The sequence below is a fragment of the Athene cunicularia genome, assembly GCF_003259725.1.
Source record: "Athene cunicularia isolate RWA chromosome 18 unlocalized genomic scaffold, athCun1 chr18_part1, whole genome shotgun sequence".
In the NCBI taxonomy this organism is placed as follows: domain Eukaryota; kingdom Metazoa; phylum Chordata; class Aves; order Strigiformes; family Strigidae; genus Athene; species Athene cunicularia.
Window position 1 is genome coordinate 3,656,315 of NW_020799123.1, and position 10,684 is coordinate 3,666,998.

Sequence of the window (10,684 nt, forward strand, 5' to 3'; positions counted from 1 at the left end):
GCCCGCGGGAGGATGGCGTGCACCTGCAAGCCTTTTCGTCTCAATGACATGGCCCTGTGCCTGCAGTTTTCCAATGCTGACAGAAAGAGGTTGAGGGTGAAAAGCGAGCTGGGTGGTTACAACCGGATCCATTTCATTCCTCCTGTGACCATTCTGGCATGAACCCACTGTGCTCGTCCAAGAGGTCTGTGCTTTAGCTGATCTGGCAGTGCTGGGCTGAGGAGGGAAGGGATCTGACACCCTGCAACCACAGAAAATTCAATAAATGTTGTGGAGGCTTGGCCACCAAGATTCACTTTTTCTCTACCTCCTCTTTTAGGCAAGCAGGGGTGGGAGGGAGGGCTGCCCTCTCCAGAGCCACTCCAAGGAAACCCCTCTGACGTCCACCCTGCTGCGGGTCACCCCGCGTGCCCCAAAGGCAGGAGCATCCAGAGCCGAGCAAGCCCTGTGCCCCACACTGATTTAAACAAGCCTAGATAAACCGCAAAAGAAGCACATGGATTTAGCATCTAAGGTCTCTTCCCAACTATGACCAACAGAAAACATCTGTAGGGGAAGGAACTGCTCATTTACTATCTGAAATGTCAGTGAAACCCAAGAGAAAAGGAACAAAATGCAGCAATTACCCAGGGCTCTGGTAGCCCCCTGCAATAATCAAATATAGCTAATTTGCACTGACTCATTTTTGTGCTGACTCCAGGCATGAAACAGAAAGATCACAAAGGAGAACTACCCCCAAACCCACAATCTTTTTTTTTTTTTTTTTCCTTTAAAATTGGGAGCTGAGGACCCCTCGGAGGAAAACATCCAGCCAGAAGGGCAGGAGCTTTAAAAACTTAATCCTTTCAAGCAAATGCAAAATACTTATGTTTCAGCTGGAGAATGAATCAGAGATGATTCCCAGCAATCCCTGATTTAATAACGGCAAGAGCTGGGTGCAGTGGATGGAACTTTCTCCCTCCCTCTACCTGCTGAATCCATCTCCAGTTTTTGAGGTTGATTCAGGGCTGGTCAGGGCAGCATTAACTCAGACCTAAACAGCCTGATCCCATCATCGACAGGGAGCCACGGGGTCAACTGGAAACCAGAGAAAATCTGTTTAGTCATTTCTGAAGGCAAAGCAAACCATGATGATATCACTTACTCGTGCAGACACTCAGTCGGCAGTTCACTGCCAAAGCACCTGGTCCCACTGCCTCAATAAAGTCCCTTACACTTTATTAACAAAAACCATGGGTTTCTTTTTAGAAAACCCAGCAAAACTGATGTGCAGGGCTGTGAGTGCAAGCAGGACTGCGCAAGGCTGGGCTCAGCTCCAGTGCGGTGGAGCTCATCCCTCCTTCATCCCTGTGGGGAGTTTTGTGGAGCTGCTCACACCCATCCCAAGCAGAATCACCCCCATCTGCATCAGGGGCTTTCACGGTGGAGGAACAGCCTCGTCCTCCAGCCGCCTCTTGTCAAGGCCGGTGAGCTCCCCCGGCTCCCGGGCCGGCAGCCCCCACGCCGGGCAGCCTGCCTGAGCGATAACTGCGCCGCAGCCTCTGGGCACAGAGGGAGGACACGGCCCCCGGGAGCTTCTGTGGAGCATTGGATGGCCGCCAGCAAGCCAGGGAGGTCAGGAAACATTACGCTACAAAAAGGCTGCATCCCTCTGCCCCCAAGGACCACTGCCCATTGATGGAGAAGCATCCCAAACCCATGGTCCCAAGGAGTGCTTGCTTTCCAGGAAAATTGTTTGTCTACCCCATGACAGGCAAAGGCAGGGTGGGAAAGTGTGCAACAGCACTGTGGGGACAAGGGGGGCATGGCCGTAGCCAGCAGTCAGCTGCCTGGGGCGCCCACCAGAAATAGTGTGATGCCCCGCTCTGTAAACCAAGCAGTTCACGGCTTTTGCAACTTCTGAGTGGTGAGGGAAAGCTACCGGCACTGGGGAGCTGACTGCTGCCTCTTCCCCGGGGATTTTACTGACTGAGAAGGCAACAAATAAAACCACTCTAAAACAAAGCCATCCTCTGCTCAAGCCAAGGGGCAGGAGCCGAATGCCACCAGCGCCAGCAAGCCCAGCGTGCAACGTGCAATCCCAGTCAGCTCTTGTGCTTCCACTGCACCTGCAGGTACGAGCCAGGCTGAGGACCCCGGTGCAGCATGCACACAGCCAGCAACACCACTCTCAAGAGCTTTTGCACTAAATAAACAGGATAAATAAAGGGGAAGGGAGGCTCAGAGAGAGGAAGCAACTTGTCCCTGAGTCACCGACAGCTAGAAACAGATTGCAGGTCTCCTCCTCCTCCAGACCTGCTCTGCTTCTCTCCCTGGGAATGTTACTCTACGGCTGTATCACCTTCTCCCAGCCTCTTCCCCCAGCACTGTTTCCCTTCTCCCCTCCTCCCCAGTACTGAAGTAGTCAAGCAGCAAGCCCAGGGTTGGTGGTCCAGTAAGAAATGCAAGCAAGGAGGCAACCCCTCTCCTGGGACCAGACTAGGTGGCCTTTTCTTAGTCCATGAAGAATTCAAGGGGGAAAAAAGAAAATAAAAAGAAGAAGAAAAAAACTCCATGTCCAAAGCTCTTTTTTTTTCAGCAACTTCAATTGTTTCTGTTTCCTAATAAATCATGTAGGCCAGGGACGACCAATCTGCACAGCATTATTATTGTCTCAATACATTTGTTGAAAGAAAAATAACACTGCGGCTTTGCTGGAGCAGACAGGATCTGCTTTTCCAAAAGGTTTGTTGATATTAGCCCACAATCTTGTCGGGCTCCATGTATACTCTGGACTGAAAGAGCTTTGCTGCATTCCCATCTCTAAGATACGGAGAGTCACCAAACCCAAATATTACTCTGAGCAGCTGAGACCTCAAAAGGTCTTTCTTTATTTTCCTCCACACTCTGTTTCCCATTAACTCTTCAGTGCCATTTGTATGCATTAAACTTACAGAGCCCAGCGGCTGAACTCGGCTCCAGGCTGAACTATCTCACATCCATCTAAACAACAGCAACAGTTTGCAACGCGCTTGATTTACTCTGAGAGATTTTCCACTGGACGTGAGCAGGGCAAGTGTTTCCTGCTCAGAGGCCAACCAGGGGCAGCCTAGGCTCCGTTTTGTGGATAAGCATCAGATTTTGGTACATGCTGGCCCACGTAGGAACAAGTTACTGCCATCATAGTCCCCCAGAGAGCGATTCCCAGCCTTTCCCAGCCCGGGACCACTAAGGACCATGGGCTCTGCTCTCCACTAGCCTGGTCCTTTGCCACTCCCCACAGCTACAAGCAGCGTCAGCGCCCTGGGGACAATATGGACAGGTCACACGATTAAAGCCTCAGTGTTTAAGCAGACTCACATCTTATGTCAGACCAGAGCAGCTCTGTGCTGGTCCTCGGTGTCCCTGAGAGCAGCAGCTGGTTGGACTGAGTGTGGAGAGCAATGCTCTCAGGTCAGTGGTGTTCCCATGCACTTGTCTGTCCATGCTCAGCTTGTGTCATTGGTTACCTCTGAATGAATATTGTAGAGATGGGATTTTTCTGACTTTTTTTCATTCTATAGCACTTGGAAACCAGGAGGGTTCTCCAGCATGTCCAGGAGGCTCCAGCCAGGGCGTATCAAGGGCAAATGCAGCTCAGATGGGAACAAGGATGTACTCACCCCATCATGAAGAGTGTCCACAGTGCAAAGGCTGAGGATGCTGCAACACCGACCCTCTGGGCTGACTTCGTGGTGCTTTTGAATCAGGTTACCTGACCCACAGGAGTCCCATAAACAAAAATGACATGCCTGAGTTGTGCTCACCTCCAGCCCAGCCTCGTCTGCCACGAATGGCCAAGTTGTCCATTCACTCCCACAACTGACTGATCCCAGTCTGCAGATGTGGAAAGAAGGGAAACACTGAGACAAAAGAGTCAACAACTGGGAGTGCTGCCCCACTCAGAGGTGCAGCTCGAGGGAGAGCTGCTGGTGCCGATCAGCTCTGCAAATTATGGCAGTCACTGACCATCTCTGTAGCCAGCAAACAATGTCACAGCAAATAAAATCTGTCCCCTGATATTTCCAAATTTCACATGTTCTGCTACCTATGGCTTTGAGGGAAATGATAGTTCAGTTTTGGATACTAAGCTAAGGCTACATTGATTTTGGAAGTTCAACAACAAGCGTAGACGGGTTTTTCCACACAGCTTCACTTCTGCTGCCTCTGCAGCAGTTCCCCAAAACCAGGCTGCTTACACAGGGCTTGTTTAACATCATCACCCATTCCCTGCTCGCAGAGGGCCCTGTGCCACAAAGGGGGAAGCAAAGGGCATGTGGTGTCACTAGGGACATAAGGCAGTGAGCCAGAACAACCCTGCAAAGGTGGGCAGACATGACCGGCCTGACTTAGGGGATGAATACCATCCCTTCTGAAGGTCTTCAGAAACTGGAAAAAACCTAAGTGAAATAAAGGCCAAGGGTTAGTTTCAGGTTTAGCTACTTTCAGAAGTCTCTCAAGCCCATTTAATATGAGTACTAGATCCTTTCACCTTCAGGAGCCACTCCTGCAGTGTTTACACCCGTGGGGTAAGGAGGTATTTGCATCCATGAGTCAGCAGAAGGCACTTGGTCTCCTCTCAGTGCAAAGAGGCAATTAAACCAGAGGAGCCCAGCCAGGGACACATCCCCGTTGACCATGGCCCTCACTGTCTGAAGTTAGTCAGTGCTTGAGCCAGACTGACCGGCCCAGGTCTTCCTTGTCCAAAATCCACCACTCACACCCAGCTCCCCACTATCTGCCAGCATTCGGGGCTGGGGTGTCCCTGTGTCCCTCCAAGCACTGGCAAAAATTCAGCACTGTGTTACCAGCAAAAAGCAGCCACAGATTAGAACATCCCCTGGAGGATTAAAGGAAACCGTTACAGGGTGGCAGCGTTTGGGGTGGATTTTGAAAGCATTTTTTTTTCCACCCTGGGAAAGACACAAATTCTTTCTGCATTTGGGGCACAGTAATAGGCAAATAGGATTTCTCTGAAATAAGCAGGCTAAGAACAACCCAAGGAAGAGTGGTAATACTGCACAGTCTGAAGGAAAAAGCCCAAGGGCGAGGCAAGCTTGGCTTCACTGCCTCAGCCATCGTTACACAGGGCTCGGGCTGCTGCCGATGAGCTACTGCAGCTCAGCAGCCAGAGCTCTGTGTGACAATCTCATGTCCATGCTGGAAGCTGTCCCTGGAATGTGTCCGTGCCTGAATTTCATCCTCCATCAGGTGACGATGCACAGGTGAACCATATTACTGGCACGCTGTCGTCTCCATCCAACAAACAGCTCCTGTGCGAAGCATTGACACATCTCCAAGAAACTCTGCCATCCAGATCATAATGAAAGATGTGTTTGTTTGCATCTCATTCGAGTCCCCCTTTGTCCTCTTTAAAAACCACAGTGTAATTCAGCTCCAGGGCAGGCTCCGGCATGGCGACAGCACAAGAGCAGTGTGGGGGGTGCTCAAGACCCTCCCACACTACTCCCTTTAGAAACAGCTCTGGGCTGAGGCAACTGAACTGATTCTTTTCAGTATTAATATTTTTTCCTCTCCAGGCAAATAAAGCTTCTGCACAAACCAGTCTGACTCTGACTGGATTTGGCACTTCCCAAAGGAACCAGAGAAACCGGTTGGTGATGGGGCAACCCCTCCACAACCACCACAGTCCTGGATGGGCACCTGTCCCTGCTCCCCACACCCACAGAGTGGCATCCATGCTGCCTCATTCACCCCTTCCTCATCTCTCTCCTTTTAATAAGGAATTTCAGCAGGTTTCGATGCAGGGCAATAAAGTCCTCACCACAGGATGTGGCAGCAGGGCTCTGCTTCATGCTTGGCCCAAAGCCCTTCTCCCTCAGCTCATTCCAACTGAGATAAACGTGTTTATTGCAGGAGCAGCCAGGACCAAGTGGGATTCAGCTTCATGTCTCCAGGGTCACACCTGAAGAAGAGCCCATGGGGCTGATGGAAGAACCCATCAACATTTCAGGGCAACCTGGAATTGGCAGCAAAGCTTCTGGGGTCAGCACCCCTTTGGCTGGAGAAAAGTCCCACATCATCCCAGACTCCAGACTAAGAAATCACCTCCTTCCCAAAGCAGGTCTCTCTGGGAGCCATATGAGAGGTGGCGGCACCAAGGGGGATCCCCACTTCCACACCCCCCTTGCTAACACTGCAGGACGGGGGCTGCAGAGCAGGAGAACCAGCTCTGCACTCCCCGACACACACGGCACACGCTGCTGCCCGTGAACAATGTGCTGCTGCGGGTCCTGAAGGTGCCACCTGCTGCAATAGAGACGGAGCAGGGAGCCTCTCCCAGCACCCCACGCACTCTTATTACTGGGAGATCGCCCCAGTAGATTAGACCACAAGTAGATCCTCATTACATGCACAAAGATGTTCCACACATCACTGCTCAGCACTTAAACTATGTGGGCACTGGTTGCAGAGGACAGAGCCGAGACTCAGGCGTCCCAGGTGCTGTGACCCCAGCATGGCCCCACAGCCAGCAGGAGACCTCCCTCCATGGTGAGTTTTCCAATCCAGAAGCTCATCACGACCTCACCCAGCCTCCTCCATTGTAGTTTTGTTCTGACACATGCATGAGTAATACCATGAAAAAACACTCCAGTGAGACTCTGCCAGACAAAGGAAGAGCCTCCATGCCCTGATTCACCCCCGCAATGGTGGGGACATAGCAGCAAAAGCAGCACTGCTGCAACACGCACTTGCCTCAATAATTAGTCCAGGCTGGACAGCACATGCTCCCCAGTAAGAGTGCAAAATGTACACCCAGAAGCAACCTCTAAGCTTTTACTGAACTTGGCTGTTGCCACAAAACATCCAAGATGTGACTCTCCCAAAACCAACTATCCATTCACTCCTGCTGCGCTACTATGGCCTCTTGAGCCCCAGGAGATGCCCCTGGTTTTCAGGGAAGCCAGTAAAAGGCAAAGCAACTGAGTCAGCACCCAGCCCTGGGGAGAAAGCCCTGAGTCAGCTCTGCTGCAAGCACCAGCTGACTCTCCCTCTCCCTCTCCCTCTCCCTCTCCTCTCAGGGCTCCTGGCACCTCATCCTTGCCCAGCAGCACTGTGCCAGCCTGCACAGAGAGCAGGAGTGAGGCTCTGCAGACTGGAGACCTCAAACACAGGAGCAGCCCATCACTATCCACAGCTCAGGGGCAGTTAACTCCATGCAAAGGACCAAGGGGTCACCCACAAACCTGGAAAAGCTCACAGCAACATGTACTACCAGTAACACAGAGCAAGGCTGAGAAGGAGAGCTGTGAATCAGGTTAGAAAGCACCTGTGTCCTACAGCAGCCTCAGCCCAAAACACTTCAGCTGGGGAAAGGAGGCAAATGCCATGAGGCCTTGGCTGACCCAGTGCTCTGAGCCCCTTCAGCAGCAGTCACTACTGGTGTTCTCATCGCTGTGCTTCACAACCGTGAACAGGCAGACTCAACCATCCTAGGAGCTGCCCATCTGTCTCTTCAAAACCTCCCCTGTGAGCTGGGCCCCTTTGAGGCTTTGCAAATCCCCGTGCATGCAAAGGCTGCTTGCCACAGCTTCCTCCAGATTATTACGTTTGGAAGTTCTGCATCTCCTCCCCTGCAGGGAACAGGAAGAGGAATAAAATATGAGACACGTTTCTTTAAACTAGGTAAGATAACTATTGAAAATTACCCTTTCTTTTGTCTTCCCCTCTCTGCACTGCTCTCACTTGGCTGGATATCTCAATGGTTGCTCCTATCCCAGAGGCCAAAAGAAGTGTCTTCCCTTAGAAACTGCTGCTCAGCCTCAGGCTACATGGCAACGTGAGCAGCCAGGTGCCAGCTGCACCAACAACCCCGTACTGGTGCCAGTGCCTGCTGCTGGCTGGTGTGCTCCCAGCCTGCTGTGGGCATCCCTGTCCCCCCTGCTCAGCTCCAGCACGCAGCCCAGGAGAGCCGCCGAGGAGGGACGCAAGGGAGCGGTTAGTTACACATAGCCCTTTTGTATATTTTCTGCTCAGTCTCAGCCAGAAATTTCCAAATGCTACTTGGGGCAAATTCAAGGCTTTGGGTGATGCTGAGATAGCTGGATGTGACGCCCCAAGATGATCTCCACAGGGCTGTTTTGCTTTTCACTACCACTAAGCATCTCACTCTTGGTAGGGGAGGAGGAAAGGGGAAGGAGGAGAGTCCTCACAGTTACTCATAGAGTCTGTCCCTCAATGCCTCAGTGAAGATCTGAGGCCAAGACTGATGGTGAAGAAGAAAGGATTGTGTCTAGAGAAGGCATCTACTTTGCTCTAGCATCCAGACCATTGCACCACATTCCTGCCCACTCACAGCCAGCCAGAGTAAGGCTGGCTGATCCTCACCAAAAGCAGGAGCAAAGTCAGCCGAAGAAAGAGAGGGCTGGTCCCTACAACAGAAAGGGGAATTGCTTCTGTCAAGCTGAAAAGGAGAAACTTGATTTCTCCTCCCTTACCCCAGCAGCTCCACTCCTCCAGGCCTGAATCTTGCTGCTGTCAAGACACTTCTGCACGTTTTTTTGGCTCTGTATTGCTTCTAACCCCTCTCAGAGACTTGCACATGTCTCCCTCCTGATATTTTTGTTTTACTTAACAATCAATTTGGTTTTCAATTTGATATCTCCTGGAACATCTTGGGTTTTCAATCTGGTATATCTTGGAACATCTGGTCCCAATATTGCTAAGCCTATTTACCATTCAACCAACATCACTGACAAGCATCACTAAGAGACTTTTCCAGTTCCAGAAATAAGTATCAACTAATTAAATTCGTGATGAGTAGAAGGAGGACTCCTATCTTGCTCAGAGGTGTTGCACCACGTCAGCTGGTCAGGCTCAGAGCTCATACAAGTCCCGTCACACTTCAAAGGCGAGGTACGCAGGAAACAGGCACCACGGCATGTCCCTGGGTGCACAGCCTCCTCCCCAGCCCGTGAACACTCCTGGACACCCAGAGGAGCTTGATGCAAGAGCCAGATCACGTCTCCTGCCTTCTGGCAGAGTGACTCACTTCAACTCACATCTTTCCCCCTCTCATTTCAAACAGCACAGGACCAAACAGGTCTCTCTCTGTACTGAAGAAGACACTGATGCTGGTGTTCAAGGTGACAACAGCTGTTTTGCTTGAGTGTGGCCACAGTGTCCTCCCCCACAGCCCACACATGTCCTTAGAGTAGGGAGAAGCTGTTGCACAAAGGACCAAACCACAAAGTGCCCCGAGACAGTAGATAAATCAGGGCAGTTCCCTGCCCTGCAGAGCACGCGCTGAGCCACACTGATGAGAAGGTGCTTCTCTCTTACTGGGAGAAGGCAGCAGCAGGTTGGTGCAAAGGCAACATCTGATGCTTCCCAACATGGAAGGTGGGATCACCAGCAAGAGCGGGACAGCAGAGCTGGGAGAAGGTGGCAGCAAGAGAAGAGCTTTATGAAAAGCTGCCTACAAATGTCTCTGATCTTAGCAGCTGGATGGCCTGAGGGTGGAATAGGACATCACCCGGCCAGGCAGGCTGTGGGACACACACACCTCCCTGCAGCGTGGCCGTGGCCCACATGAGAGTGGCAAAACATATCAGCATAGCTTGGAGGAAAATGGCTAGTTATTCTTGAATGGGAAGCAAACAGGTGTTTTAATCAATATCCTCTGGTCTGGCTGCAGGCAAACCAAGCACAGAGATCTCACTCCCCTCCACCCTGGGCACTCAGGTCCTGGTGTTTGGAGAAGAGATGATCCTGTATCTCCACAGGATGAAAGAGGGTGAACTTTCCCCCAGGCAGGCAGTATCTGATCAACCTCAAATAGACCATTGTAAGCACACACCTGAGTTTCTCAATCTACCTATTTGTCACTGCAGTAAGCTCTCCTTGGCTCTTGCTTAGGTGACCTAGGTCACCAGTGGGCTCATTACTGAGGTTTTACACCAAAATCAGAGAAGTAAAGGGTTACCATGGAAAATGTTTTCACTAACAACCTAAACCACACACTTGCCAGAGTTCAGATGCAAAACACAGCAGATGCCTTGTGCCTATTTATGGGTAGTGTTGCCCAACTGAAGGGGGCTCTAACGAAGGCAATTCGAGTTCATTAGTTCTGCTTTCTTAGGAACAGATAAATCAGTCTGTTGCTTTTAAGAGGAATTCAATTATGTTAATTAGGTATCAAGAGGAAGCCCTTCATCTTCAGAGAGCTGCAGTGGTAAGAAAAGCAATGCTTTGCAAGCACCTGCTCCACCTCTGTCCTGAGTCACCTTCAAACAAGATTTTTCATTAGGTGGCAACAATCATATCCTCACATAATGCTGCATCAAGATGTCATTTGTTTCTCATTATAGAGGGGAGTCAGCACATGTGAGCAAAGACAGTAATTTTTAATCCATCCTTTCTATCCCTCGTATTGCTGCCAGACAGGTCAAGCTGTAATCATGTTTCAAAGACTTAAAGGTGTGTGTTTGGGAACCGGATTTTAGGGCAGTGGATGGAATCCCTCCATTAACCTCCTGCTGTACAAAGTGCTCAAACACCAAGCTATTGAGAGACGCAGCACCAGGCCCCGCAGCCAGGTGTGAGTCCTGCAATTACTGATGACTTGCTGGGGATGATGCACATCAGCCAATCTGTGATGCTGCAGTGAGCAAGGCTCAAGACAGGGACAAGGGCGGGTGGGGTG